Source organism: Pinus tabuliformis, chromosome 4_1, assembly GCF_031772625.1.
Source record: "Pinus tabuliformis cultivar Carrire ecotype Pingquan chromosome 4_1, CPIR1, whole genome shotgun sequence".
NCBI classification, from domain to species: domain Eukaryota; kingdom Viridiplantae; phylum Streptophyta; class Pinopsida; order Pinales; family Pinaceae; genus Pinus; species Pinus tabuliformis.
The window spans coordinates 844,852,723-844,878,415 of NC_142303.1; the positions used below are offsets into that span (position 1 = coordinate 844,852,723).

At 37.3% G+C, this 25,693-nt stretch overlaps 1 pseudogene; it reads left to right on the top strand.

The window, feature by feature from the left end:
* Positions 1–297: 297 nt before the first annotated feature.
* On the top strand, positions 298–25,098 carry LOC149178860 (putative 1-Cys peroxiredoxin; annotated as a pseudogene).
* The last annotated feature ends 595 nt before the right edge of the window (positions 25,099–25,693 follow it).

Below are 25,693 nucleotides of genomic sequence, written 5' to 3' on the forward strand. Positions count from 1 at the left end.
TTTTTAATTTTAAAATTAAATTATTATTATTAGATATTTAAATATTATTTTTGTAATTATAATACATAAATTATAATTTTAAAATATTAAAAAATAATTTAAACGTAATAAATTTTATAATTATAATAATGTAAAAACAAAATATTTTAATTTCAAATAAGATACATTTTATTTCTTTTGTATTTCCTTGTGAATGCGCTAATCAAGCCTAGTTTATCACCATGGATCGAATTGTCAATTAAATTTGCATCAAGTTTATAGTGCGTTGAATTTTGACATCTTAAACAACATGAACGCATGAATGTTCTTGAATTCATCTTAAAGCAAATAGATTATGTTGCCACGCAAGAGGTGAGGGGATATATTCAATTGGAAAATTCATCAGCCTTATAAAATTGTATTAAATTTGAAAAAATATCGATGAATATAATAAAAGTCCAAAAAACATATTATATGTCAAATTTATTTTTTACACGGCTCTAACATGCTATGAAGATGTTTTATGTGTGGACATTACTTTTTTACATGCCTTTAACTTGCTAAGAAGAGGGGTGCAGAGTTGTTGCGAATAATATTTTTTTTATTTAATTATTGATGATGTAGTAAATTCGTAATTATGTAAAAAATTATATATATATTATGAAAAGAATTTTAAAATTGTTATTGTTTGGTTAAGTTTTTTTTTTATGGTCTAAGACTTCTAGACATTTGAAATGATCAAAAGCATGCCCCCTTACAGATCACCAAGAGGTCATTCTAGGTAGTGTGGATGTCTTTGAATAATAGTGATGAGTGATGAGTCAACCTGCATTCATGGATAGCAATTAGAGATAGTTGTCCTTACCAGTGGTTTGACAATTGAGTTATGATAGGTTTTTCCCATTGTTTGAATAAAAATATTATAAAAAGTAAAGTTTGATCATATTTTGAAGATTTACAATGAATAAGAGTAGTTGTACTTTTAAGAATCTCATCATCAAAGAATATTATAAGTATTTTTAAATGTGAAAGGAAAAATGTTATTTAATGGAATAAGCATGTGAGTCAAAGCATGGATTTGGGTTACACTTTTTTGAAGAAATAAGGGCACGTTTTGGTCAAAATGGATGCTTGATCGAGCAATTTTAATCGCTTGATCGAGCAATTAAGTGCTCAATTGAGTTGTTTAGGCGCTTAAAAATAAATTGATTGAGCATTTAAACAAACCCTTGATGGAGGCGTTTTCTAACCAAAGTTAAAGGCTTGATCGAAAAATATATCTCGATCCAGCGTTATTTCTGATTAAAAAACTACAACTGCAGCCTATGCAATTAATTTTTCTTAGACCGCAGGAGCAAAATTAGTTCGATAGAAGATTTATAAGTTTGACCAAAATGGTGGAACTCAATCCAACTAACCCTCAACCCCGCCAACAACCCAAAGGTTCAAACTGGGGTATGTTTCTTGTCCTTTCTGTCTCTTTTATATAATTGTTTTCTCCAAATAAAACAAATTAATTTCAAAAAAAACCTAGCAAACAAAAACTACAAAAAACAATCACGAAAACCACTAAGAAAATCCTTGAAACCCACAAAAAATAACCTAGAAAACCCCTAAAGACCAAAAACAACTTAGAAAATACCAAGAAAACCCTTGAAAAACACCAAAAAATCTATAATTTAAGTTTTAATTATTATTTTTTAATTTCATTATATACGTTATCTGCAATGGCAGTTTGTTTATTATAAATATTTTATAGGGTAAAAAATTTATTTTTAATTATTTTCCGTTTTATGGATGCAACTTGGGCAAATGACCATCTGGCATACAGAAGGGTGGGCGCGTGCAAACGAGTGAGGGTGTCCACCCGAAGACATAAGGGTCGACTTAAGGCAAGGTGAAGGGGCACACTCGAGAGCGTGCAGACATGTCGGCTGGATAACATACGTTCAGGCCAACCCAACTATGATTGAAGGAATGCGACTCTTGTAAATTCTGTGATTAACAAGGTCATATAAATAAAACAAGGGTGAAATTTGTTCAACCCATCATCCAAGTTGAGCAAGCAGTTCAAAGCAAGGGTGAACAAGGAGATTCACAAGGCAAATAAACTAAAGGCAAACTGGGTAGTGTGAGGCTTGTTCAAGCGAGACGTAGGGCTGTAAGATATCGCTGGGTGGATTTCAAATTTCTGCAATGTGGATGGGCACAAACCTCTACAGGTGGCGGCTAAAGTGTGGGCGTTGTATGAAAGGGCGCTATAGTGTAGGTGTTGCATGGTAGGCTGCTACATGAGGGAAAAGGGTGCTACAATGTGGGCGTTGCACGAAAAGCCACTATAGGCGGGCACTATAGTGCGGGTGATGCATGACAGGCCACTACAAGCAGGCAAAGGCTACTAGAGTGCAGAAATAGGCCACTATAGGCGGGTGGAGGTTGCTACAGTGTGGGTATTGCATGACAGGTCGCTATAGGCTGCACAAAGGGGGCATAGGAGTTCATAATTTGGGTAGAAGGTTGCACATACAGACAAAGGTCGGGAAGGCCTGCATGACAGGCTGCATGAACCAGTGAACTGGTGGGCAGATTGCTGCGCTACTATAAAAATAATTGTAACTTGTAAAATATTGTTGAAAGGATTTTATAAGTGATTTGGGTGAACTGTTGGGAGTTGTCCCTCCCTTTGTGTATGCTTTGTACATGTTTATTTCCATTGCACATTGAAGATGAATGAATGGAGTATAATTGTTAATAACACTACATTGTTAACACTTGAAGAAGAAAATTAACTAAGTGTTGGAGGTTAGGCATGGTTCATAAACTTGAGTAGTGAGCACTGTGATCATGTGTGGTTGGAAGTCACCACTATCGTGGCACAGTGACACAACATATCTGCAACCTTTCATTTCTCGAGTGCTTTATCAAGATTCCCCACTTAACCCCTATGACTGCTAAATGACCAGAGCCTGATAGTTGCTTCCTTCACATGACTGGTTGAGGGGGCTTTAGCCAGAATTACTTTGAAAAAGGCTACAATTATGATAGAGCTCCATGGGCCCCTTGACGAGAGCATTACTCCACCCGTCTAAAACTAAACAACAAAGAGAAATATTAGTAAGAAGTAAGACAACCATAAAATCTTCTAAGATGTTCCAAAACATATTACCTTCCCTAATGCTTGGATTTTCCTACCTTATACCCAATTCTAAACAACTAGCACAACCACATTAAAAGTATTAATGTGGTTGATATGAGCCAAAGGCTTCTTTTATATCTACCATTGATAAATATATTATTTGTATCTACCATTTCTATATACCAAGAAACACTACCATTTCTATCTACCCAAAAAACGTTATTGCATTAAAAATATTATTACTATAATTATAATTAATAATAATTATTTATTTATAATTATTATTATTTAATATTAAATGTTATTTATTATTATTTAATTTGAAATTATGTAATATAAATATGAAGCCTATGAATATGAACCCTTAGATTAATAAACTATAGGGATTGATATTATAAAGCCAAGAGAATAATAAACTGAAGGGGTTTATACTAAAACCACAAGGGATTATAAACCCAAGGGAATAACATTTAACATAAGGGATTATTACTAAAAACCATAGGGTTTATATTCTCTTAGGTTTATAGTATTAATCCCTTGGGTTTCTAATATCAATCCCTTCAGTTTACTAATGTAAGGGTTCATACTCCTAGAGTTTAATAGTAAAACCCCAAGGGATTATGAACCAAAGGCAATAATATTAAACCAAAAGATAATAAACCTAAGGGATTAATACTAAAAACCCAAGGAATTATTAATCCAAGGGAATAATATTATAAACCCAAGATATATAAACCCTAAGAGAAATATTATAAACCCTAAAATAAACATGGTTGACAATGATTGATTTTCATTTTGAGACATTGGGATTAATATTAAAACATGGTAGAGAATGGTTTACCATGGTTGAACATAGTTTACCATGGTTGATATTATAAATCGAAGAGAATAATAAACCCTAGGGATCAATACTAAAAACATAAGGGAATAAAATTAAACCCTAGGAATATGAACCCTTAGATCAATAAACCCAAGGGATTGGTATTATAAACCCAAGGGATAAAAATTATAAACCCAAGGTATATAAACCCTAAGATAAATATTGTAAACACTAAAATAAACATGGTTGAGCTTGCTTAATTTCCATATTGAGACCATCTTTGTTACAACACGGCGTTAGACTATGGTTAACCATGGCCCATTTCCATATTGAGACAATCTTTGTCACAGTGTGACATTCGACCATGGTTGGATATGGTTGACCATGATTAATATTATAAACCAAAGGGAATAATAAACCCAAGGGCTTGATATTATAAACCCAAGGGATTAATACTCAAACCCTAAGAAATTATGAACCCAACGGAATACTTTTAAACCCAAGGGACAAATATTATATACACTAAAATAAACATGCTTGAACATGGTTGATTTCCATTTTCGGACAATCCTTATCACAACGTGACATTGGACCATGGTTGACCATGGTTGATTTACATATCGAGACAATCTTTGTCACAATGTGATGTTGGTCCATGGTTGGTTTTCATATCGAGACAATCTTTGTCACAATGTGACATCCGATCATGGTTGACCATGATTTTCTATGATTTTCATATGGAGGAATTTTTTGTCACAAGGCGACATTTGACCATGGTTGACGATAACTGACCATGATTGACAATAATTGACCATGATTGACCATGGTTGGCTATGATTGACAATGATTAACCATGATTGATATTATAAACCCAGGGAATAATAAACATAAGGGATTGATATTATAAACCCAAGGTATTAATACTAAAACCCAAAGGGATTATGAACCAAAGGGAATAATACTAAACCCAAGGGATAAATTTTAAAAACTTGAGGCTATAAGCCCTAAGATAAATATTATAAACACGTGGTTTACCATGGTTTATTTTCATATTAACACAATTCTTATCACAATGTGACATTAGACCATGGTTGACCATGGTTGATTTACATATCGAGACATTCTTTGTCACAATGTGACGTTAGACCATGGTTGTCCATGGTTGATTTTCATAATGGGACGTTGGACCATAGTTGACCATGATTGATTTTCATATCGAGACAATCTTTGTCACAATGTTACATTTTAGCATCGCTGACCAAGATTGACTATGGTTGACCATGTTTCATTCTATAAAACATAGTTGACCATGGTCAACCATGGTTGACCATGATTGTCCATGATTTTCATATGGAGACAATTTTTGTCTTAATGCGATATTCGACCATGGTTGACCATTACTAACTATGATTGACCATGATTGATAATATAAACTCAAAAACCAAAGGTAATAATAAACCCTAGGGATTAATACTAAAAACCCAAGGGATTATGAACCCAACAGGATAATATTAAACCTAAGGGATAAATATTATAAACCCAATGTATATAAACCCTAAGATAAATATTATAAACATATGGTTGAGCATGTTTTATTTTCATATTGAGACAATTCTTATCACAATGCGATGTTAGACTATGATTGACCATGGTTGATTTACATATTGATCCAATCTTTGTCAGAATGCGACATAAGACCATGGTTGACCATGGTTGATTTTCATATCAAGAAAATATTTGTCACAATGCGACTTTAGACTATGGTTGACCATGGTTGATTTCCATATCAAGACAATATTTGTCACAATACCACATTGGAACTACCATGGTTGATTTTCACATCGAGATAATATTTGTCGCAATTCGACGTTCGACCATGGTTGACCATGATTGTCCATGATTTTCATATGGAGACAATTTTTATCACAATGCGACATTCGAACATGGTTGACCATAGTTGACTATGGTTGGCTATGATTGACCATGATTAACCATGATTGATATTATAAACCCAAAGGAATAATAAATCCAAGGGATCAATATTATAAACCCAAGGGATTAATACTAAAACCCAAGGGGATTATGAACTAAAGGGAATAATAATAAACCCAAGGGATTAATACTAAAAAACTAAGGGATTATAAACCCAAGGGATAAATATTATAAACCCAAGATATATAAACCCTAAGGTAAATATTACAAACCCTGAAAAAAATTGGTTGACCACAATTGGTTTTCATATTGAAAAAATCTTTGTCACAATGCAACATTGGACTATAGTTTACCATGATTGATTTTCATATTGAGATAACCTTTCTCACAATGTGACATTGGACAGTTTTTGATGATGGTTGACATATTGAGACAATGTTTGTCACAATGCAATGTTGGACCATGGTTGATGATGTTGTCACAATGTGACATTGGACCAAGAGACAATATTTTTCATAATGTGACCATGGTTGACCATGATTGACTATGGTTGACCATGGTTGATTTTCGTATTGAGACATTATTTGTTACAATGCAACGTTGGAATATGGCTGACCATTGATGACCAAGTTGTCACAATCTGACGTTTTTCCAAGAGATAATCTTTGTCACAATGTGACCATGGTTATAAAACATGGTTGATTTTTATATCGAGACAATATTTGTCACAATTCGACCTTGGAACACCGTTGACCATGTATGACCATGTTTTTCACAATCTAATGTTAGACCAAGAGATAATCTTTGTCACGATATGACCATGGTCATTGACCATGGTCATTGACCATGGTTGATTTTCATATTGAGACAATATTTATCACAATGAAACATTGGAACATGCTTAACCATGGTTAATTTTCATATTAAGACAATCCTTGTCACAATGTGACATTAGACCATGGTTTATTGTGGTTGACCATGATTGATTTTAATGTCGAGACAATCTTTGTCACAATGTGATGTTGGACCATGGTTGATTTTCATATTGAGGCAATCTTTCTCACAATGCAACATTGGACCATGGTTGACCATGGTTGACCATGATTGATTTTCATATTCAGAAAATCCAGTGATAAACCCTAGGATAAATATTATAAAACAAGGTATATAAACCCTATGATAACTATTATAAATGGTAAAAAAACATGGTTGACCATGTATGACCATGGTTGATTTTCATATTGATACAATATTTGTCACAATGTGACATTGGACTATGGTTGACCATGATTGATTTTCATATTGAGACAATCTTTGACATAATGTGATGTTGGACTATGGTTGACCATGGTAGATTTTCATATTGAGACAATATTTGTCACAATGTGACATTGGACCATGGTTGACCATGATTAAACCCTATGAATAATATTAAACCCTACTAATATGAACCCTTAGATTAATAAACCTAAGGGATCTATATTATAAACCCAAGCAATTAAGTCTAATATCCCAAGGGATTATAGACCCAATGGAAAAATATTAAACCCATGAGATTGATATTATAAACCCTAAGATAAATATTATAAATCCTAAAATAAACATTATTGACCATTTTTTATTTTCATATCAAGATAATCTTTGTCACAATCGAACATTCGACCATGGTTGACCCTGAATGATTTTCATATCAGGACAATCTTTGTCACAATGAGAAGTTGGACCATGGTTGATTTTCATATTGAGAAAATCTTTGTCATAATGTGACGTTGGACCATGGTTACAAACCAAAGGGATTTATATGAAACCTAATGATTAATATTATAAACCCTATGAATAATATTATACCCTAGGAATATGAACTCTTATATTAATAAACCCAAGGGAACAATGAACCCAAGGGATTAATACTAAAAACCCAAGGGATTAATACTAAAAACCCAAGGGATTATAAACCCAAGGGAATAATATTAAACCCAAGGGATTAATACTATAAAATCAAGGTATATAAACCCTAAGATAAATATTATAAACCCTAGAATAAACATGGTTGACCATGGTTGATTTTCATATTGATACAATATTTGTCACAATGCGACGTTGGACCATGGCTGACCATCATGGACGATGGTTGAAAATGGACGATGGTTGACCATATTGAGCCAATATTTGTCACAGTGTGACATTGAACCATATTTGACCATGATTGCCCATGGTTAATGATGGTTGACAATGGTTGATTTTCATATTAATAATTTGAAATAGTTTCCTCCCCTATGAATTCATAGATGTTAGTCACTTCTTTTTCGTTATGAAGGTCCACATCATTTGTGAATTCCAAAATCTCCACCAAAAGGTGATGTTCCTTAAAAACTTGGCAACAAGTGTATTTATAGTTTTTTTTTTTAAATATTCCCCCATGTAAGGTTTTTGGTATCCATAACAAAATCATAACAAATGTTTCAAATAAAAATTTGACAAGTGCCCATGGGAAAACATAATAGATCATATTGTATTTATTACTCCCATACTAAATTAGTCATTTTGAATTTGACTTCTTTAGGGAGAGCATTTGCAAAGTCAACTTCAACACACAACCCAATATATATTGTGTTATATATTTTAAGAGTTTTGTGAGAATAACAATCAAACTCCCTAATGTATTTAAAATGGAGGCTAGATATTCAAGTGCCTCAAACAATAAATGTGAGTTGAAAAGCTTAAGCAACATTGTTGTTGAATTTAAAGTGTTTTTAAAAGGTCCAATATTTCAATATTATATATATATGATTGATTGATTACTCAAATAAAAAAAATGAATGTGTATATAAATACACTTCTAAGAGTAATAATTTATGTCCTTTGCAATAACATGCAATCTCATTCTGATATTAACATTTTGAAATTAATATTATACATAATAAAGTATATAATATTAATGATTTATTTTTAATTATAAACATAATATATATATATGTATGGGGAAAACTTGTACATACCACAAGGGCACATTGTTCTATATAAGAGTTTGTTACATCCCTTGGATCCACTTTGATGAACCACATTGTATTATCTATATATTTAAAACATGATCACAATTGTGTTTTTTGTAAATATATTACATGGGGGATGTCACGATATGGATTGTGGCCATATACCAATCGCTCCAAAGTTGATTGGGCATATGCACCATGCTTAACTAAGAATTTGTCTTAAGTCCTTACACATTAGGAACTTTGCTTAATCTTTCTAGGTTTGCAATCTTTACCATTTCTTATATATATAATGCTTGTTAACAATTAAAAAATCTCAATCTCGTTGGGGCCGAGAAGTATTTGATAAGTAAAACAAAAGACGCTAATGTTACACAATATTTTTTCATACCTCCTGTTCACTTCTGTTTCATATCCCAAAGTGCCAAAACATTGACTACTGCATAGCATATCGATCATGATATACAGACAAAAACCTCCCTGAAGAATCAAAGGAAAACTGCCCTAAATCTAAAACCCTAAATTTTAGCATTAGCGTGTTTTTCTCCACTTCCTGCCCGTTCTCATGACAAGTTGCATCGTTATACACTAGCGTTTCCAATGTAGGTTTTCATAGGAAAACGCATGATGAACCTCTTCTAGCAGGTTTTCCTAAACTAGAGGAGAAACTTTGTACACTAGAACCTTCAAGAACATCGAGATGGATATTGGTTGTTGTTGATATGGTAGAGCTCTCCCATTTGGAACTCATCATCTTATCATCATGGGATTTCCCCTTGAGATGTGGACCTTCCTCCCTCTTTTTTGGATCCCTAAATCCCTCTCCCTTCCTATAAATTCACCCCTTTCCATCCCAAAATGGTTGGTCATTGATTGTTGCATCCCTATGTTGATATTATGCTTACATGCTACCCATTCTAGCGTGGAGAAGGAGTGCTTGAAGAGTATTTTCTTGGACTTGGACATCCACCAAAAGGAGGTCTCCAACATCAAGGAATAGGTTGTATGCTTCCCTTTTTAACGTATTAATATATACATATGATGTTCACTTTCCCTAATTTTTTAAATGTTTATGTTATTAGCTCAATACTCCTTGATTGATTAAGTAGTTTAAGTTTGATATATGCCATATATGCTCTTTTATATTGCATATTTCTTTGATCTTCCTTGCAAGTACTTGGACGTGAAGAAAAAGTAAGGAGTGAGGCCTGGAGTGAAAGATTCAAAGCCATGTCCAAGGATCGAGAGATTAGCATCAAAGCGATGTAGGTTTCTCCTTCTCTCTGCATTTGTTGAACATAAGCTAGGAAAGTGTATGTTAGTTTGTTTAGTTTGTTTCTAGACCCACTCATTGGGTTGGAGGGATCACCTGTATCTTAAAAGGGGATTTTACTTCACAACGAAATGGTGACTCTGCTAGGGAAGCTATAGCATTTTTGTCCTCCTTTCTCAACTGATCTCTTGATTAGTTTGACCATCCATCATGTTCTCAATTTGTTTGGGTTTGTATAGGTCTGCACAATCACTGGTTGCTACCTTAGAGTGCTCATTCTAGAAGTGTTGGTGAGATTTTTTTTTTTTTTTTTGCGTTATTCCTTGTTGAGTGTGCTTTTTTCTCTGATAGTCACGTTTCCAATGTGTTTTTTATTAAAACAGTCATGTTGATCCCCTATTTAATGCCACTTTGGCCATAACAACCAGACTGATCCCTGAGATTGGAAAAAAACCTAGGGTTTCTTTGTCAAAATCCAATGTGTCTAAGCCCCTCAGGTCTTGTTTTGTCTTGCATTACTAGATTTGTTTATGTTTTAATTAATTACCTCATTTTATTAGCAAATTCTTACTTCTTTGAACTGTCAAGTTTTTGAGTGCAATTGGATTGATTTTAGGGTTTATAAGTCTTTTTATTTTCACTTGCCGCTTGTGAGTGTCTTTGAGTCTTTGGTTTGTTGAATGATTAGGTCTATTCATCTGGTAAAATCACTTGAAACATTGATTTAAATTGGCTTCGGTTTGTCTTGTGCAAAGTTGTTTTTCATTTGTACTAGGTCACATTGCATTTGAAATCCATCTTTGTCATTTATGAGGAATATATTACATTGTTTGGTTTACAGGTTCTTCTGGTTTCTTTAGTTTCGAATGAACAAGAGGGAAATCCTCTAGTTCCCGAGGTGCATGAGAGCAGTTCTCTTGTTCCCATAGCGCAAGAGGGCAACTCTCACATTTCTACGACACCCCCTTCGAGTAGTTTAGTCACTTCTTTTGATTGGAGTCAACTAGCAAGATATTGTCTTCCATCTTATGTGCCTTTCCAGATTACAGTACATGCTTACACTATGGTTTTACCTAGCAAAGTCATAGACGAGGGCGTATCTCTTAGTATTCTCTCATCAACTGCTTGTGAAGAAATACTATATATATAAACATGATGGTTCTACAAGGTCTGTTGGATTTTAATCTACTCCTTCGTCATGACTATGTTTATGTCATGGGAGATCTTGTCTCTTCCCTCTTTTGAGTGATGTGTTTCCCGCATGAGGAAGCATTATGATCATCAACCATCTTACATTCATTGATCTTGAATCAACTCCCAATCAACCATCATCCCTAAATGGTTCTTATGTGCAAGAGTTATCTCCCCCACCACAGGTTAATTGCATGGCAACTTGTTACATGCCCTCATCTACTCATGATCTAGTAGACGATGTAGTACGCCATGTACTAGGGGTATTGGAGCTTGATTTTTCCATTGGATCCCTAGAAATGTATCCCTTCCAGAGTGTCGTTCTCTCGTCTGATGAGAACCTCTTGGAATCCATGGCCTATTTTGGTTTATGATCAAGATATTTGGAGTAGATTTCCTTGTCTTGTGTCAATCTCTTTAAAAAATGAAACAAGGTCCATGATGATAGTTCTTTTACTATGTCAACCTCATTAAAAAATGAAATAGGTTATGAGCATGGTTCCTTTCCTTGTGTCAAGCTCAGTAAAAAATGAAACAAGTTTTCATGAGCATGGTTCTTTTCATGTGTCAAGCTTGTTAAAAAATGAAACAAATCCCCTTCTAATACGAGTCTTTGATTAGATCTCGTAAAATCCCGGTCGAGTCTTTCACTTGATCTCATAAGTAAACCTTCATTCCATCCACCTGTTAGTAACCAGTAGTCTACTTAGGTGAATGAAATGAAGCTTGGGGGGTATGTACCTCGAATTGATTCATTATGTTGGGGGAATACAAACTTATCTCAAGGATAGTTTATCTTTGTTTCAAGCTTGTGTAAAAATGAAACTAAACCCAAGCATAGTTTGTTTCTATTTCAAGCTTATGTAAAAATGAAACCAAATCCAAGCATAGTTTTTTCTCATGTTTCAAGCTTGTGAAAAATGAAACCATATTCAAGTATCCTCACGCATAGTTTCCCATGTTTCCATATTGTGTAAAAATGAAACCATTCCTACTTTACCTTTTGTGATTTCCATCTTTAACAACTTGTTTTGTTGGATGAGCCTTGGTTTTTTCCTTCCCATAGTCACCATCTCTTTGGTCGATCATATGCTTTCACTTGGTTGTTTTACCCTTGCCTGAGGAACATCTACAATGAGTGGTCTTATTAGACAGCGTCTTGACCTTTACATGTTTTGAGCAGTTCCATCATCACCAGAACCAGTTGCTATCCTTTTATACCACTCGTTCCTCCAAGAGGAGTCCTCTTTCAGCTCTTTTCTAAATCTTGAAATATTAAAATATTGTTGATCACTTGTCTTTTCGAACTCGTAAAAGTAAATTAAAAGACGTCTACTCAACATAAGTTTAACCCTTTTCCGGACTTAAATAGACTATTGTATGAAAAAGGAATACCTTAGTTTAACATGGATAAAAGGTTCTCTTGGATATTGTTTTCTACCTTTACGGGTTCAAGAGACGATTTACGAAAAGGGACCTTTGGATTTTTCTTTTTTTGCTTATTTTTCAAACTTTCTAAACATGAAAAAGATGTCAAGTTTCACCTTTGTCGAACTCGTAAAACATAAACAACGTAAGAGTTGTCACCATGATGAACTGAGTTTCTCCTTACTAGGGTTTGTAAAAACCTACTAGGATGGATTCATCTGAAGGGTGAACTTAGATGGAAAGCATATGCTATCTCCTTCAAGATTGAGATAAAAAAGATATGGGGTACTGGCCAAAAATGGTGGAGGGGAACTGAAAGTAATAATCTCTTATATTCTGTAAAGGCATCATATTGCTCTTGAACATGATGCTCATATGTTTCTCGTGTCGGGTTTGGGACATCCTCACTTGGTCACTTGCCTTCCTGGGTTTGGGAAATCCATTTTGCCTCTCATCTGATTATAGAATTTCATCATCATGACCTTTGATCCTATGTTGAGTCAAATTTCATCAAACTCTAGAGTCGTGTCGTTGATATGTTCAAGAGAAGTCCTATTTGTAGTTCTTTACCACTTATACATTGTTTGCCTTTCTACCACAGTCTTGAATCACACTTATATACTCTACTACATCCTTTTGTTTCGTGTCAATGATGTGGGATTCATTATGGCCCTCCTTCGAGAGATAACTTCATGTTGACTTCATATCATTATCCAGGAAGATGATCTAGAAACTCCCTTCCATTACCTCAGCGCTTGCATGCCTTAATGGCAAGTTCTTTACATTCAGTGACAATTTTACACCATTGACCTTTAATCGAATGATTTCATGGGTGTTCAAATTTAGCTTCACTATTCATAGTCGTGGTTGTGCTGCTTGTACCTTGAGATCCATTATCATTATTGGTGGTTTCTCTTGCATCTGTTAATGGTTTACATAATTAACCGATAATCAGGTTGTTTTCTATCATGTTCTACTTTGACACATCTATTCGCCTGCTAGAATCCATACATAAATTGGATCGAGACGAAGCACAAGACCCTAGATTTTGTTTGATAACGTATAGGTTGCGTGGAGTTATGAGTTATTCATGATTGTATACATGTTTCCTCTAGACAGATGGTTGCGACCATACAGTGGGTCCATATTCATGATCCTTCCTATTCGGATGGTTGCGACCATAGCGAGGATCTTTGCACATGATCCCTACTTTTTGAATGGCTGCATCCATACTGTTGTTACAGGGAAAAGTGTCTATTTAGAACTGCTCTATCCCACTAAGGTGTGACAGCTACCTTAGAAACAAACAGAGAAAAGCTACTTTTGTATTTCCTTTATGAATTATAGATAGAGAGGAATAGAAAGAACCAACCTGTGTCTTGCATTAATCCTTTGATTCGATCCCTCTCTTCTTTGATAGTCTCCAGCTACCTACTCACTAGCACGCCCAGCTTCACAAAGTACCTGTAATATCACAAAAGCACAACACTATACAAAGACATGGATCTATATTCATAAACAACTTAGGATCAGATTTAAATTGACCATACAAATGTAACAAGCATCAATGATACAAAAGCATGGAGGAGAACTCAAATAGCTTTTATTGATAAACAAGAAAAGATCCAGGAGGAGTTACAACCAGCGGTTCCGACCTAGCATCAACCTCCCAGCAAATAAGCCCCTCTTCACCTCAAACAAAGCATAGATCACCCAACAATCTGATGTTTGTCTCTAGAAACCAACAACAATTCCTTACAATATGCAAAATTCCAGCCTCTGGATCTCTGGGATGAGGGATCCATATAGAGATATCAGTAAGGAGGATGAGTCAGCTTGTTATTTGATTAGTGTCTTCTCTCTGTCAGTTCTTGCTTCCACTTGGAGACTGAGGGCCTCTTACTCATCCTTGGTCGAATTCAGTGAGGCAAGTGTCACAGGAGAAGATTCTGGAAGCTTCCATTGCCTCTCCACCTCGCGGAATGACACTACCATTTGTCATTTCTCGCCCATCGCACCCCACAGAAGGGAGTTTTGAAATGCAACACACCCTCACAGTGCATTTGGGTGAGATGCAACGCACCTAGCCAGTGGAGCAGCTGCAATGATCCTGTTTTGACCAATTTTGAGTAGTTTTTCATGGAGAACTTCTGCGAGAAGCTGTAATCTGTTGACCTTGTTCCTTTAGGGGTTAGAAAAACACTTTTAGGGACTTAGGAGCCCTTGGTTTATGGACATTTCATGCTTGGAGTTGTAGGGCACAAAAATGTCTATAACAGTTGCCCCCTAAAGTATGAGGCCGTTAACCTTTTGGTGTTGGGTGAAATGCTTTATTATGAGGATCCGGAGTTCTTTCAATGCTGGGAGGAGACCTGTAATAAGATACAATACAATACATTATCTTCATAATATTTTCATGATCTAGCTGAGGCGGGCATTCCCATTCTCAGATTTATAAATTCATTTCCATGTATATAGGACAGACAACCGTCTGAGTGTAGACTGATGATTCTGATAGAGCCATCATCCTTTTGGTAGGATGATTATCTGTGCTGCAATGCTGTACATTTAATGTCTTTATTTCCCTAAATATATATCACAGCCTGGATGGATGAAACTAGATCTGGGGTCTTCAATCTCGTCCGATCTTCACTCGAAGTACAAGTCGATCCATGTGAGAAATGTTCTGAAGTCAAACATGGAAAGACATCGCTTGATTACCAGTCAATGGTGTAAACTGTTAACAAGCACGAGAGGAATCACCGATAATGATAATGAACCTCAAGGTACTACAGTACAATTCACGTGGTGTGAATAAAGGACTTGGTGTCGAACACCACGTAAAATCTTTCGGTCGAAGGCCATTGATGTAAACCTGTCGCCGGAAGTGAGAAACTTGCCCTTGAGGCATGCAAGCTTCAAAGTACTGAATGGGGTGTTCCTAGATCAACTTCTTGGATAATGAGCTGATGTCGACAAGAAGTGATCCGTCACGGGAGGGCCTTAATGAATCCCACATCAATGACATGGAACGGAGCAAATGATTTTGATGGAGGTGAAAACGATCTGGTGATATAAGGTTCAGGGTGGCGGTCATGAAAGAATGGAGTATAATGTATGGTAGTGGGTGAGACACAGGTGACTTCTCTGGATGACTTCTCTTGAACATATCGACGACACTGATGTGATGGATTGGTAGCATTAACCCCAAATGTGGATGGTATGGCGTGACCATGGTGATGTGACCGGTGAATGAAACAACCCAACCCGACTTGGACACGGAGTGGAAGTGTCATGTTCAAGAGCGACTTGCTACCAACAAAGTTTCTTTGAGTTTTCTTCCCAATTTTTCCCCAGTCATTGCTGACCAGTACCTCTTTATTTTTGTCAAGCTTGAAGAGGAAAACATATGCCTGTTCTATAATTTGCCCTTCGGGCAAACCCATCGCTATGTTTTAATGAGCCTAGCGATAGTGAAACTCGTTCTCGTCTAAAGACAAGTTTGTCGCTATTAATCTTTTTAATGAGTTTAACGACAAAGATAACTCGGTCCTTTTCAATTTTAGAGAGTCTGAGAAGGAACGTAAAGGTAACTCCAAAATTCCTTTTTTGTCATCTAATCCCTTAAGTCCGAAAAAGTATAAAACAATACAGAAGGGATGAATTTTCGATAGTTTTAACGAGCCGAACAAAAAAAGCGCTCGATCTTTTTGTGTAATAATCCCTCAGGTCCAAAAAGATTAAAATATAGAGGAGGGATAGCACTTCTTGTCCCTTTAACGAGCTGGAGAGGCCAATGGCTTGGCAATATTTTCTTATTTTACGAGTCAGTTGAAAAAAGCTTAAAGGAGACTCGTCTTTTGAGGAACGAGTGATAAAACGGGTAGCAGCTGATTCCAGGTAAGGTTTGGAATTTTCCAATCACGGCAGTGTCACAAGGATGTCTAGTGAAATCACTCTTCGCAGCTGTTCCTCAAAATGGGTAAACAATCAAATGGAGGTGAATGATCGGCCAATGAAAAAGTGGAGGTGACGGTGCAAACACGACCAAGGCTTTAATGGCTGAAGTACTACATTCACGATGGTTATTTACCGGGGAATAGTTCATTTTTTAATGAGCTTAAACGCGGGTGGAAACATTTGCTCATGTCTTATGTTTATTTTTTAACGAGCTTGAACTATGTGCTAAAACTGCTCGATGCGGTTTATTTTTTAACGAGCTTGAACCTTGCGGTAACACTGCTCAATTAATCCAGTCTTGTGATAAGAATGTCTCATATAAAAACGACAACTTTTAGAGATTTGTACCACATCCTTTCTTTATGCAAGTTAGGAAACGACCAATCCTACGAGTTTAAAGGGTTAGAGGTCCTAAAAATTTAAAAAATAAATAGTCGCTCTTCGCTTGCATTCCAAAAGGTTTGCATGCCCCCAGGTATAAAACAGATTTTCAAGGTTCCCATTCTTTAGTCCGTTAAAACATTTATTTTACCGAGAGAGGCCTATCTCTTACAGGTTACCCAAAGATTGTTCTATTCACAGTGCAAACAAAACACTTCTTCGGCGATGTCTACCGAGATAATCAAAGGTTAGCAGTGGTGCTCGCCAACTCACATAACTTTGACAAGAGAATCTTGTTCCAGTCCAACTCCCCCTTCCAATCACGGACGGGATTACAGAGGTCATATTCTCTCGCGGAAACCTACCCTATACCCGAAGTTTTCCTGCCGAAGCAGGCTAGGGTGCATGCCCCCTGGGTTTCAGTCATATCCCTCCGAATCACTTGCGCTCATCGGGAGGACGGACTGGAGATTGAGACATTTCTTGCGTGAAAAGACCATTCAGGGATGGTATATGACTATTTGCTCTGTATGATCTGGGAAATGAAAGCTGGTCCACGAGCTTGACCACTCTTCCTTCGTGCGGAAAACACATTACTCTAAAGAGTGAGGAGACAATTGCTCCCATGCAATAAATATAGTCTCGTCCAAGGAGTAGATTGTAATCCAGGGGTCCTTGAACTACCATTACGTTCATGTGAACGGTTTTCCCTCTCAATGTTATGGGCACATCGAGAAGGATCCCTAACGGTCGACTGGTTCCTTTATCAAAGCCTGTCAGATTTCTCATCTCAGGCAAAAGCGATGGCGAACCAAGCGCTTTCCAAGCAGTTGAGGAAAGGATACTCACAGAAGCCCCCTCATCTATGATGGTACCAGCCATAACCATTCTATATATTTGAACAATAATTCGGAATGGTACACTAGCTGGTAAACGGGGTCTGCCTAGTTGATTCCAGTCGAAGGAGACAACTAGGTTGCTTGGAGGTGGGATCGAATAGACGGCCGGGTACAACTCTGACGAACTTCCTTCCTGCGGTAAAGGAACGGGTAAATTGTCCCCATGTTCGTTGGAGTCTGTGCTTATGAAAATAATTTGGACAGTGTCATCCTTGTTCTCTTCAGTGATTGTATCATCTGAAGATGGAACCTCTGAAGGCAAGACCGGGTCAACTGCCGCCTCGACCTTTTGACTTTCGTCTGGTATGGATTCAGATGGTTCATCTTCAATGACAGATGCTTCGGCCGACCACCTGAGCGGGTCAGCCAGATTTTCAACTAGTGACGGACTTGGCAAGAGTTTTTTATATCCAGGAGGAAGTCGTAATGGTGAAACCGGACGATCATCCAAAACTATTTTAGCTTCATCTAAGAAGGGACAACGATGGACGACATGATCGCCTTCGCACAATTTACAAGGAAATCTATATTTTCCTTTTTGTCCTGGGGCTTCACTTTCACTAGTTGACGGTGTGTTTTCAACATGATCATCAGAGGTTGACGACACCGGGTTGTGCAAACGAGGAGACCAATCCCTTAAGATCCGAGGGATGCAAGGACAATCTCTGTGAAAGTGGTCTCCTTTGCAAATGACACATGGCGATTTAGGCCTGGTCGGTGCAGTGTGTGGATTTTCGTTAGACGACACTCGTTTGCCCCCATTCGCTTTCTGCTCCTTCTTCTTCTTCTTTTCCTTCTTCTCCTTAGGAACTTGACTTTTGGCTTTACGAGCCCCATCAAGCGAAGAGGAAGGAGGAGAGGAAGAATTAGAGGAAGTAGAAGGTTGGTGGGTAACTCTGGACTCGTCTAATTGCTGATTCGATTGTTCAGGAATAGTGGTGTTCTGAACGACAGAGGTTGAGAAGAGCCATACAGGCAAACCAATTGTCAGTCCTGGAAGCGACAATGTGGCCATATGGGGTGCACCAACATCTCCCCAAGAGGAGAAGGGACTAGGATTTCCTCCAAGGGGAATTCCTTGGTTGGTGGACTCCATTTTCTCAACCCAAGATCAACGTAGGAAAGGGGTAATGAATATTCCGTTTAAAATAAATTTTAGACGCTTTGACACAACTTGTTTTTTCAGTTTTCAAGAGTTGAGAAAAAACAAAAGATGACTCTAGTCGCCTTCGATTTTTAATGAGCCTGAAGTGACAAGTGCTCAGATGGACCTTTTCCGTTAAGGAGTCTGAAAAGGAACGAAAGGGACTGCTCTGGAGGTCTAGGTAGAGGGAGTACCAAACCAATTGCAAAACTGCAGAATACTTTTTACGGTACGGCAGTCAATCTTCCCGAATGTTATGTTCAGTGCAATGCGATCGATAGGGCGGCAGACACGGCTTCCTATGGATAAAGGATTTAAGCCTATAGGGGTCTCCCAAAATATACTCGACAGTACGTGGGAGCACAAGTCCGTACTGGCACTTATCGTCTCAAAGTGGAGGAATCACCCAACCATCAGTGAGGACAACAGTTACTAGGCTTTACGACGCCGGAATATGTCTCTAGCCTAGACCTCTAAATGTTGTGCATTAAGTTCCAAAGCATTGTTAGATTCATTGAATTTATTTTAAGTTGATCTTGTTTATGAAGTTTGCCTTTCGGGTTCACCACGAGATGTAGATGTAATTCCTAAAATGCAATCTAAAGATGATAACCAAACTTTTTATCTCTTTTGTGCAATGAAAATCCTAGCTACTAGGGAAAAGAAAGACAAAATCTTTTCATAAAGAGAAAAGAGCACACTGTAAATGCACTTTCCTAAATCAATCCAAACAGACTGTCTATATGAAAATGCACATGCATGTATTTTTTTTTTACTTTCTTAGTATTGATGCTAAAAAGAAAGTTGATGTACAAATCTGAATTTCTTTTCAAGCGACAAATATAAACAAGCTCTTTTTTGAAATCAAAAATAGAGATGATTACGACACCTTATGATTTTGAAATGAACACTCGTTCTTGACACTAGAAAATTACAAATTCAGACCAAAGGCAATAGTAACAGGATAATCGACCATCAACAACAATCAAACTTTCTCCTATGATCGAAATCGACACCTGCGACAGATTCAAATCAAAGGACGACAGTACGACTATGCTACTTTTGCAAAGGAAAACAGTAAATGACTCAACAAACACACAAAAACATCTACAGTTCTTTTGTACAAAGGAGGCGGAATAATAACAAGGAAAAGGGGTTTCAAACAGACATATACTGATCATAGGCAACAAAATTGAGGGATAGAACTGGAAAGAATGAAGCACATGAACCACAGCTACACAGAGGTAGTCTGATCAACGCACCTGTAACACAGAGAATCTGAAATGCAGCGCAGGTTGTCCCTTCGGGAAGTGCGTTGAAATTCAAAATCTCTGAACATTACCTACGCTGGGCCAGAAACGAGACTCTGTCCGGGTTCTGGGTCACAGTTTGTAGTTCAGTCCTTGGTTTTTGGCCAAGTAAAAAGCAATCAGTAATGCAACAATCAGGGGTAGATCTAAGGAGGATCTAAGAGCTATCACAAGGGCAATCAGATAGTTTGTGAATCAGCTGTTTAAATCATAAACAGATCCAGTGAATGGGTTGAAGCAGCAGTTATCTACTTTGAATTTGTTATGGCAAATGCAGTTCGAATGCTACTTATAAGTTTATGAAACAAACAACAAAGAATGATAAACAAACAAACTAATTATTTCCCTAGCGGAGTCGCCATTTTGTTACAGGGAAAAGTGTCTATTTAGAACTGCTCTATCCCACTAAGGTGTGACAGCTACCTTAGAAACAAACAGAGAAAAGCTACTTTTGTATTTCCTTTATGAATTATAGATAGAGAGGAATAGAAAGAACCAACATGTGTCTTGCGCTAATCCTTTGATTCGATCCCTCTCTTCTTTGATAGTCTCCAGCTACCTGCTCACTAGCACGCCCTGCTTCACAAAGTACCTGTAAGATCACAGAAGCACAACACTATACAAAGACATGGATCTATATTCATAAACAACTTAGGATCAGATTTAAATTGACCATACAAATGTAACAAGCATCAATGATACAAAAGCATGGAGGAGAACTCAAATAGCTTTTATTGATAAACAAGAAAAGATCCAGGAGGAGTTACAACCAGCGGTTCCGACCCAGCATCAACCTCCCAGCAAAGAAGCCCCTCTTTACCTCAAACAAAGCATAGATCACCCAACAATCTAATGTTTGTCTCTAGAAACCAACAACAATTCCTTACAATATGCAAAATTCCAGCCTCTGGATCTCTGGGATGAGGGATCCATATATAGATATCTGTAAGGAGGATGAGTCAGCTTGTGATTTGATTAGTGTCTTCTCTCTGTAAGTTCTTGCTTCCACTTGGAGACTGAGGGCCTCTTACTCATCCTTGGTCGAATTCAGTGAGGCAAGTGTCACATGAGAAGATTCTGGAAGCTTCCATTGCCTCTCCACCTCGCAGAATGACACTGCCATTTGTCATTTCTCACCCATCGCACCCCACAAAAGGGAGTTTTGAAATGCAACGCACCCTCACAGTGCATTTGGGTGAGATGCAACGCACCTAGCCAGTGGAGCAGCTGCAATGATCCTATTTTGACCAATTTTGAGTAGTTTTTCATGGAGAACTTCTGGTAGAAGCTGTAATCTGTTGACCTTGTTCCTTTAGGGGTTAGAACAACACTTTTAGGGACTTAGGAGCCCTTGGTTTATGGACATTTCATGCTTGGAGTTGTAGGGCACAAAAATGTCTATAACAACTATGGATTCATGTATTGTTAGATTCCTATTCATGTATCATTAGGCATGATCATAATAGATGTCAGATATGTATATGTATGTGTATATGCTTGATTTTCAGATCTCTTAACAGTTTTGTTCATGTCCTTATATTGACTTGTAAAGCATCTCAGCTACCACTCCATGTTCTGACTTCATGCTTTAGGGGGAATCATATACATAATATTTTTTCATACCTCATGTTCACTCCCTGTTACATATCCTGAAGTGCCAAAACATTGACAATTGTGGAGCATATCCATCATGATATACAGACCAAAACCTCCTTGAGTAATCAAAGGAAAACTGCCCTAAATAAATTTTGAAGAAGGTAATCTAAAACCCTAAATTTTAGAATCATCACGTTTTTCTCCACTAACTGTTCATGCTGATGGCAGGTTGCACAGTTATACACTAGCACTGTCAACATGGGTTTTCATAGAAAAACCCGCGTTGAAGCTCTTCTGGTAGGTTTTTCAAACTAGAGGAGAAGCTTCGTACACTAGACCCTTCGGGAACAACGAGCTGGATATTGGTTGTTGTTGATATGGTCAAGCTCTCCCATTTGGACCTCTTGATCTTATCATCATGGGCTTTCCCCTCGAGATGTGGACCTTCCTCCCTCTTTTATATATCCCTAAATCCCTCTCTCTTCCTATAAATTTACTCCCTTCCATCCCCAAATGGTTGGTCATTGATTGTTGCATTCCTAGGATGAGATTATGCTTACATGCTATCCATTCTAGCTTGGAGAAGGAGTGCTTGAATAATCATTGGTTGGACTTGGACATCCACCAAAAAGAGGTATCCAATATCAAGGCATTAGTTGTATGCTTCCCCTTTTAGCTTATTAATATATACATCTGATGTTCACTTTCCATAATTGTGTAAATGTTTATGCTATTAGCTCAATACTCCTTGATTTATTAAGTAGTTTATGTTTGATGTATGCCATATATGCTCTTGTATCTTGCATAGTTATTTGATCTTCCTTGCAGGTAATCGGACGTGAAGAACAAGGAGCGAGGCCTGGAGTGAAAGATTCAAATACATCTCCAAGGATCGAGCAATTAGCATTAGAGAGAGGTAGGTTTCTCCTTCTCTGCATTTGTTGAACATAAGCTAGGAGAGTGTACGTTAATTTGTTTAGTTTGTTGCCAGACCCACTCATTGGACTAGAGAGATCACCTTTGTTCGTAGAAGGGATTCGCCTTCACAAGAACTAACCAAAACTATGTAACACATTAAAAACAAACATTATGTAAAAATAATACTACAAAGGGTCCGCTAAAACATCAAACAATGAAATACAATGCTTCAATAATTTTGTTTGGATTGTTACTTAACAAGGGAGGCTGCATGGCATCTAGTCCCTTCCTTGAGCAGGAAGTGGGGCTTGAGCGTTGAACTAGTCATAAGCTGACTAGCTAGCTATAAAGAACGATAAGCAACCAGCCAACGAAGCAGCTTCTATACCTCGTACAACTCTCCTAGCTAGTACAAGTAGGTCCTATAGCTCAGACAAGTACGGGTGAGGGTCTCACAGCACAGAACCATAACGATCATGAGGAGTGGATCAAATTCCATGAGGAGTACAAGGCCTTAATCTAACAATAGAAGAACAACCAACTAAACCCTTCACGAATGGTCCCTTGCAAATACCATGCTTTAGTGGCAACCATGCACCTATGTAAAAACCAGTTGATCTAGCACCAGTCTGATATGATCCAATCAATTCAAGCAGAACCAGTAGATTAAGCGGTTGATTCAGTAGATTATTCAGTTGACTAAGCATCAGTAATCACCACCTATATCAGTTTACATAGTCGACTAAGCAGCTTAAGAGCCAGTTGGATAACCACCAGTAGTAGCATAAGTATGAGCAGCTCTATACCTAGATTCATATCCTGCACCAACAACAGTGGTTTAAATATACCCACCAGCATAAGCATATACATTAGCCGAACCAGTTGTTTACCTTGTTGAACCAGTTGACCCAGCAGTGGTTTAAGCAGGTGAACCAGCAGCGGCATAGGTAGCGTAGGCATAAGAAGCTAGGGCTAAGGCAATAGAGCCAGTTGTTTTTCCAGTAGCAGAGGTGGTTTAAGTCGATCCAGATGCAGGAGTAGCAGTGAGTGTAGGCAGTTCCTGTCCCTAAGATCCAGAGCTAGTTTACTTCGTTGCTCAACAAGCAAAAGCAGCATCATCAAAGGAAGAAGCAGATCCAGTAGCATATCCTGTTAGAAACCCAAAAGCATAGGTGGTTTATATATATATAAGCAGTGTACGATTTAGCGGTGTGGACGAGCAGCATGTGAATTGCTCTCCTCTGATGAGTAATAAATGACTCGGTGGTTAGTAGCATGAGAGTGAACCAACGGTGTAATGGGTGAATCCTGGTGATTGGGTAAGCAAGAGGATCCATTCTGACTCTACTAAAAATTTTATTGCAGTGGATTTTACACCCATCTGTACTATTGAGTTGGCAAAGATCGTTGACTACGCTGATGAATTTGAAAGGCGTGGGGTAAAACTTCTTGGGCTCTCATGTGATGATGTTGCAACACATCAAGCTTGGGTGAAAGACATCGAAGCCTTAGTGGTTAGTCAATTCTAACTCATGTATCTTTCTCTTCTATTCTGGTAATGATGATCTGGAATTGAAAATGATATATATGATAATGATGATCTGGAATTGAAAATGATGTATCTATATGGTGGTCATTTGTGATTTTGACAGAATGGGAAAAAAGTGAGGTATCCCATAGTGGGGGATCCAGAGAGGGAGATTCTCCTGCAGCTGAACATGTTGGATCCTAATGAGAAAGATGCCAAGGGGACTCCATTGCCCTCCAGAGCCCTTCATATTATTGGTCCAGATAAAAGGGTGTGTGAAAATTAACCTATTATCTATCTATTTCATATTCATATTCATGTTTTGAGTATTAATGTTTCAATGGCGGTGACATGTTTTGAAGCAGTTGAAGTTGAGTTTCCTGTACCCGGGCACAACAGGAAGAAATTTTGATGAAGTGCTATGTGTATTGGATTCTCTTCAATTGGCAGCTAAGCATCCTATGCCACCCCTGCAAATTGGAAAGTGGGTGAACATGTGATGATATCAGCCTCTGTCAAAAACGAGGTGGCAAAACAGAAGTTCCCACAGGGATATGAGACGATCAGCCTCCCATCTGGCAAAGATTATGTTCGGCTTGTACATGTTTGAAGTGGCAGTTTCCTTCGTTTTTTCTTTCACTAGTTTAGTGCTCTTACCAGATGTAATATCTCATCTTTTAGTAATATAAGCAGAGTGTAAATAGTTAATTTGATTATTTTTTTCCCATGGGTGTGAAACTTGTGAATCCGTGTTCATATTGTACATAAATTGAAGTTGAATGTCTATGTTGCAAAAGACACTATGGATTTTAATATTGCTTACAATCAATGTTTATATATGTTGTAATAGGAGATATATTATTATTATAATTTTGTATCTAATTCAATTATCGTTATAGCTCTAGCTTTGTAGATTTTATAATAGTCTAGTGGGCTTCTCACACTGAGAAAGGTATAAACTTATTCTACAAAGTCCAGGCCTGTAACTACACTGTCTTCACCGAACTTGTTGCAGTTAGCTATGCGTTCTTAGCGAAGGCGAAGAAACGAGCTTGGTAAATCGTCTCGTGGCTATATCTACGTAAAAGGGTTCATCGAGCAGAATACCCGACCTGTGTCCGCGAAAATTTTGTTCCATCACCTCTATAGTAGTGGCCACCTCAAATTATCATGTTTTTCCAGAGCATAACACCTGTGCACATAAT